Source organism: Eulemur rufifrons, chromosome 19 (assembly GCF_041146395.1).
Source record: "Eulemur rufifrons isolate Redbay chromosome 19, OSU_ERuf_1, whole genome shotgun sequence".
Lineage (NCBI taxonomy): Eukaryota > Metazoa > Chordata > Mammalia > Primates > Lemuridae > Eulemur > Eulemur rufifrons.
In genome coordinates, this window is record NC_091001.1 from 115,366,431 (window position 1) to 115,373,841 (window position 7,411).

A 7,411-nucleotide genomic window follows, 5' to 3' on the forward strand; every position below is an offset into this window, starting at 1 on the left:
AATCTTCATATCTAACTCCTCTCCAATCTGAATATTTAAATCTCTTAGTTGGTTAATCTGGATAGGGGTCGTGTTCCATGAATGTCCCTGGAGTATCCCTGCTTTGCTGCTGGGAGAGGTCCCAGGGACTTTAGCAGGATTTAGTTGTAGTCAAATATTGGAGGAAATCAGGGGATTTAGGATCTATTCCAGGCTACAGGTAGATAACAAGGACTCAAACACAGTGCACAGGGTTTCAATCTACTAGCAGGTGTGCTTTAGTTTTCCTTAGAAGCATGATTTTCTCTGTCCACGTTGATCATATAGGAATCTCAGATTTTAGAACTTCCTGAGGGGAGGAAGCCAAACCAAGGCAGGCTTTAGGTTTTACTTATAGTCTTAACTTTCTCAGACCTGCCAGGAAGTGACAATTTTTACTCATTCACCGTAAGGCTGGGAACACTGGCATTTTATGCATAGTCTTAAATATGACACCTCAGTCAAATCCTTGGCAATATGGCCAGTCTTTCCAATTGTATCCTGCTTGTGAAGAGACAGCACATTTTTATTGAACTTATATAAATAAAGATAACGATGTTCACAAATTGTTCCGGAATTTTGAACGAATTGAGTAGGGAGAAAAAGCAAATGCTTTCATCTTTGTTCACAAAAGGATACTTTATGAAATTGTTGCAAACTCTACAGAGCTTATGAAAGAAAATTTCCTTGACTCTAGAAAACATTTAGGTAAAGAACCAACATTTTAAATGAAGGCATTAAAACAGTATTCTTATCAATTACTTAGTTTCATGTAATCAAGATTGTTTTTCTCAATCTTGATTAACAATTTTGGACTATAGCTGATTGAAAATGCTTCCATCGAAGAATTTAAAATAATAACTGTGGAAGCCCAGAACAGCCATGGTCAAAAGTCTGATGAGAGTTTACAATTGGCAAGAAAATATAGGTATTTCTGTGGCATTTGAGAGTTTAACATAGTAATCATAATATAACTGATAGCACATAACACAACACATTAGGATTTTCAGAATCGCATATTTTTGGAATATGTTTTAATAACACATTTATACAAATATGACTAAATGAAATATCATTTCTTATTTGGCAATGCTTCCTTTTTTTATTTTTTTTATTTTTTTTTATTTTTTATTTTTATTTTTTTTTTTTTTTGAGACAGAGTCTCACTCTGTTGCCCGGGCTAGAGTGAGTGCCGTGGCGTCAGCCTAGCTCACAGCAACCTCAAACTCCTGGGCTTAAGCGATCCTACTGCCTCAGCCTCCCGAGTAGCTGGGACTACAGGCATGCGCCACCATGCCCGGCTAATTTTTTCTGTATATATTTTTAGCTGTCCATATAATTTCTTTCTATTTTTTAGTAGAGATGGGGTCTCGCTCTTGCTCAGGCTGGTCTCGAACTCCTGAGCTCAAACGATCCGCCCACCTCGGCCTCCCAGAGAGCTAGGATTACAGGCGTGAGCCACCGCGCCCGGCCTGGCAATGCTTCCTATATGATTTACCAAATTAGCCTAATGATTTAATATCTCCACAAGAAGAGCTATACATGCTTTGATGCTCTCCTGGGGTCCAACTGGAAAATCCCAAAGTTAATATTAGGTCAAAAAGATTTAATTAAAAAAAAAAAAAAAAAAGATTTAATTTAGGATTTTGATCCCAGGAAAACCTGCCAAAGATGTTAAAAGGTTTGAAGTACTTCACTAAACAGAGTCATAGGTCACTAACAGACTCAGATAACTTTTGTTTCTTTGAAATAAGAAGTCAAAAGTATATGAGTCTAAACTCTTATTCAATTAATGTTCAATTACTGTTTTAGAATTATCTTATTTGGATAACATCTATATATTCAATGAATATTCATCATTTAACTTCACTTAGTAAAACTCGAAGGGTATATTTACTTAAAATATTTGAGAAACCTCCCCAAGTAAACATATTATAAAATATAACCATTATCAAAAATTTATTTACAAACTTTTTTCCTAGCCACAGCTACCCAATTTATTCATTCTTAACAATTATGCCTGGAAAATTTCATGAGACCTCAGACAGATATAGCCATCATCCCAGGCCAAATTTTCATGCCAAGAAAGCATCATAAAAGAACCTTAAAGTTAAATATATGCATATCTAGCCGAAGACCTAGCCATTCCCATCAAACCAATATTAGACCAGTCTCATCTGCCAAAAGATTACTAAGTCCTGTGCATTTGAAAAGCATCTGGGCTTATTTGCATAATTTATGAATACTCATTTATTTATAAGCCAATTTGGTACTATAGATGATATACAAACAGAACTTTGTAGACAGTCCTGTGTGTTGAAGCTGTCATTTCTCTCCATCCAATTATCTTGATATCCTTGTTTAAAATTGATTGACCATAAATGAAAGGTTTAAGTCTGGACCTCTATTCTGTTCCACTTGGCTGTAGGTCCATCTTTGTGTCAGCATCACACTGTCTTTATTGCCAGAGCTTTGCAGTAAAATTGGATGTCTGGTTGTGTAAGTTCTTCAATTTTGTTCTTTTTTCAAAATTGTTTCGGCTGGTATATTGTCTAGATGCTCTGAATTTCCATACACGTTAGGATCAGCTTGTGATTTCCACTAAAAAAAGGTGCTGCCAGGGTTCAGTAAGGATCCTGGTTAGTCTGTAGATCAGTTTAGGGGAAAACTGCTCCTTAATATTTTTTTTGCAATCTGTGAATACTGTAGATCTTTCCCTTTAATAGACTGTCTTCAACTTCTCTTAGCCATGGTTTACAGCTTTCAGGGTATATATTTCCACGAATTCTGTTAAAGTTATTCTTTTGTTAATAATATGAATAGAATAGCTTTTAAATGGAACTTAGATTTTTCATTGCCAGTGTATAGAAATGACTAAGTGTTGTATCGTGATATTATGCCCTGCACCTTGTTAAGCTAATTTATCATTTCAACTAGTTTTCAAAGTTATTTTTCAGGATTTTATTGCCTGAAAATAAGCATAGTTTTACTTTGTGTTCTGTATGCCTTCATTTTTCCTGCTCTGTTGTGCTGGCTGGAACGTTAGTGCAACATCAAAAGTGGTGGGAGGGCATACTCTCGCTGTCCCCAGTCCCAGGAGAAGCGTTCAGTCTTCCTGTGAGCACACACCAAACTGCTGTAGCCACACACGTAACCTCACACGCCACACACACCACACAGACACACACGCAGCCTCACACAGAGACAGGTGCACACACATCACAGAGTCCTAGGGCCATACCAGGAGGGAAGCAAAGGACAGTGGCTGTGGGGTCCCCAGCCCTTGACAGACTTGAGGCTGAGGGACAGCAGTACCTGGTGAAGTCCTTCCTCCACGTGCACTGCTGCTCTCCAATTGCTTTTTCTGCTGTTCTGGGTGATACAGTCGAATGTGCTCAACTTCCTGGACACGAGACAGGGGAAGGAGGACAGGGCAGGGTCATCAACCGTGTGTACAGCACCCACACGACAGCTCAGCTCTGCCCACCATGCGGCCCTGCGAGGCCCCTCGAGGCCAGGACAGGGTGCAAGTGTCTTGTGGTCCCTGCCTGGCTGCCATCTGTGTAGGCAAGTGGGCACACAGGCGGCCTGGGGCAGGGGCTCTTCTGTGCCTGCCACCCCACGCAAGGACATGCCTGACGGGCATTGCCAGTGTGGGGGGCAGCACTGGAGGGCAGCTTCGGAAGGCCCACTCTGTCTGAGGGTGGGGGGTCCTCACGTCTGGACACTCCGTGCTGTGCACCGGGGATGCGCGGACAGAGGAGTGTGGGGTGGGGCTGGCTGCACAGGTGCTGCCACCAGCCTGAGGCCACACCGCTGGGTCCTCGGGTCACACACCCCTGCGGGTGCTCGTGCACTCGGCCTTGCAAAGTGACCCCTCCCTAAGGCACTTTCTGTTCTCTCCCCAGTACCTCAGCCTTTCAGACGGGGCAGCCCAAAGAGCAGACTTGACCAACTTCTGCACAGGACCCCGGCGACTCGCCACCGTCACCAGCAGCCCACTCTCCAACAGGACGCCCGCAGACCCCACGCCTTCCAGCCCCACGAATCGTGGCCCGCTGCAGATGCCCTCGCCCTCCCCTCCTCTCCCGGCTCCGACTGACATCACTCGCATCAAAGCTTCCTTCCTCCCCCCCGGCAGTGCTCCTGGCCCCACTCTTCGGCTCTCTGTGTGGACAGCACAGGCCAGGCCGACCCCCTGGGTTTGGTGGCAGAGCAGACACAGGCCCGTGAGGTGAGTCTGGACCCTGGAAAGTGCCGTCAGCTCGGTCTCTGCGTCCCACGGGGGCAGAAGAACCCCAGGGCATGAGACGTGTTTATCAATAAAGGAGCAATGTTGGTAAAAATGGGCCTGTGCCTATTGCAGCCATGTGCTTCCTTGGAGAAGCCAAACTTTTCCTTTTTCTTCCCCTAAACACCAACGAACGTGAGAACAGATGGTTTATAATTTTTTCTAGATAGTGAAGAGGGCCAGCCACGGAAGCCTATTTGCAGCTCAGGGAGCAGATGGAGGTGGCCCTGGGCTGCCCCGGCCTGGCCAGTAGCTCAGCCTGGGCCTGGAGGATTTCTGCAAAGGTTTGTTCTCGGGCCCCACTTGTCTGTCTTGATTAACTCCCGGGCTCTCATTTCTTCCACAGCCCCTCAGAACCTGTGTCATGGCTTGAGCACGTAAACTTGCACTTGTACCATCAAACCCAGATGGTAAGGACGCCCTGGAACCTCCTGGATGCTGTGCTCTGCCTGGTAAGTTCCATGTGAAACATTTAACACCTGACTGCCACACTAAAAAAAACAATTTCCCTGGGGCCGTGGTGTTTTATTAAAACTAAATGATCCATTCTAATTTGCTATTTTTTATTGTTTTCTGTGCATGGGTTATATGCAACTCAAACCACATTTTTTGAATTAAATTGTCAGTATTAGTTGTAACGGTGAGAACATCAAGATTTTCATGAACCAGCTGCAGGGTTTTTCTTCACACAGACCTGGGCTCAAAACTAGCCTGAGTTAAATGCAATTCACATGGTGGTCAGTGTGTTGACCTGATTAGGCAGAGGGTGAGAGACAGGCGCAAAACTGCAGACCTTCCAGCAGGAACCTGAGGCCAAGCGCTGCTGAGCCGGGCGACTGTCCCCCAGCGTGACTGGACGCTTACTCCAGCTCCAGCGACTGGGAAACCCTGGGTTTCCCCGACTCAGCCAGCGGGTTTTCTCCTCTGCTGGCCACACACCCGGGGTGGCACACACCTTCCCACGGGATTGTGTCCTCACCATGCCAAGCTGAGGATTCACTGGGGTGACTGTCCCCCAAGCTTCAGTGGCTCCCAACAGCCCACCCTGGGTGCTCAGGCTTTGTGGCCCCGCGCCCTGGAGTGGGGGCTGGGCCTAGCGGCTGCAGCCCCAGGAACAGGACACAGAGGCGGTGCTGGGACGAGAGTGAGAGCAGCGCAGGAGACCGACCACGCTGCCCTGGCTGGAGCTCTCTGGCCTCCTGCTCGCTCCCTCCGATGGGCTGTCACCCTGGTGCCGCTCACCCTAGGAGAGCCCACGCGGCTCGGAGTGGAAGGAGAAGGTGGCGCCTGGCCAGCCGCCCACGAGGACCTGCACTGGGCCCGCCTTGAGGGGACTCAGGGTCAGATCCCCACCCGCAGGTGAGAAGGTGACCGCACGGGCACCTGGTGGAAGCCTCGTGAGGGACCCTGTGCGGAAGGCCCCGCTCCGCGGGGCTGGACTCCTGACCACGCAAACTGCTGAGGAATGAACAGGTATAGTTTTAAGCGGCTACATTTTGGGGCAGTTTTACTGCAACTAACAGTAACTAATACATCAACTTTGTCCTGGCAATCTATTCTTCGATGTCCAAACACCCTGACATCAGTGTGTGCCGCCCTGACTGGGCTGTTCTCCGTCTCCAGGGGGAGCGGGCCCCACGCCAGCCTGCCCATCCTCACCTGGACCCCCACCCCCCGGCCACTGAGCGCTGCTGGGTTGAGTCCCTGACGGTCCTCCCATCTCACGGTATCTGTCCCTGTGAACTCATCGCCCATGTCCAGAACGGCAGCAGCAGGCTCCAGGCCAGCTTGCTGTCCCTGGTCTGTCCCTCCATGCTGGGGACACAGGGCTGCAGGTGCTTGCTTCCAGGGCCACCCATCACTGTTCTCCTACGCCACCACTGGGCACTGATGCTTCAGGCAGGGCTGTGGCAGCTGTTACCTCGAGTGGCCCCCGGGGCAGGCAGCGGTCAGGACCCAGGGCAGTAGCAGCAGCACCAGGACACCCACCAGGACGCTGGTGACACTGACCACCAGGCTTTGGAACTGGCCCCCGGGCTTGGGCGGGTGCTGCGGTGCGGTGTGGGAGATTCCGCAGCTCTCTCTGGAAGGGCACAAAGGACGAAGGTTGGGGGCAGGGTCCTCGGGGGCTGGGTCCTCGGGGGCACCCACGGGCGGGCTCCCTTCCCCTAGGGTTACCTGCCCCACCCTCTGCCTGACCCGAAGGGCCTTGGGGGACCCCAGCCATGCAGTGACAGCTGTTACCTGGCCTGCTCCTCAGAGGAGTGCCCACCTGGCATACCTGCCCCGTCAGGGGTCAATCGCTGCGGCCCTGAGTGGCCGGCAGAGCCCCTTCCCCCCACACCCCTGCGGCTCCTGTTCCTGCGGGGGGGGGCGCTGCCCACCCCCGGCCCTGTCTCAGGGGCCGCACCTGTCACCGTGAGCTCTGCGCGGGGGCTCTCTTTGATCTGCGTCTTGGGGGTCAGGAAGATCGCGCCACAGAGGTAGATGCTGCTGTCATTGCGCAGGGCGGCCACCACGCTCATCTGGAAGTCGTGTCCTTTGGGCAGCTGCGTGAGGGGGAAGCGGGGTCCTGGCCGGGCTGACTGTGGTCCTTGGGGAAGGCAGCCAGCTTGTTGGTCTGGTTGCTCGGGCTCATGCGGTACCAGTTCAGCACGAAGCTCTCGGACGTGTTGGCGAAGCTGCAGGTGATGGTGGCCCCCTCGGGCACCGAGAGCCAGGCGGGGGAGAAGCTGAGGGGCCTGTCGGGGGCGTCTGAGGGGTAGAGAGGGAGCAGAGCCCAGCATGAGGGAGGGGCTGGGCAGCCGGGGAGACCCCCAACTTCCCTCAGCCCGGTAGCATCCTGGGCGGACCCTCCGCCAGGGCCCTCGGGGCGGGCGCTCTCCTTCGACTTCATTGAGACCTGAGGCTCGGGGCTTGTTCCCACCCTGTTTCCCCAGGAGCCTCCCCCTCCCCTCTAGGCTCCAGGCCCCCAGAGAGGGCTGTGCAGGGCCCGACCCCGCACTTCCCAGCTCTGCCCACCTGGGCCCTGCCCCTTAGGTGCCCTGCACTTGGCCCATCTGCTCTGCTCTGGGGGCCGACGGGGGGCTGGATGGAGACCCC

At 50.9% G+C, this 7,411-nt stretch overlaps 1 pseudogene; it reads right to left on the reverse strand.

Annotated features, from left to right (window-relative positions):
* Positions 1 to 6,226: 6,226 nt before the first annotated feature.
* LOC138400077 (programmed cell death protein 1-like) lies at positions 6,227 to 7,205 on the reverse strand (annotated as a pseudogene).
* Positions 7,206 to 7,411: the final 206 nt, after the last annotated feature.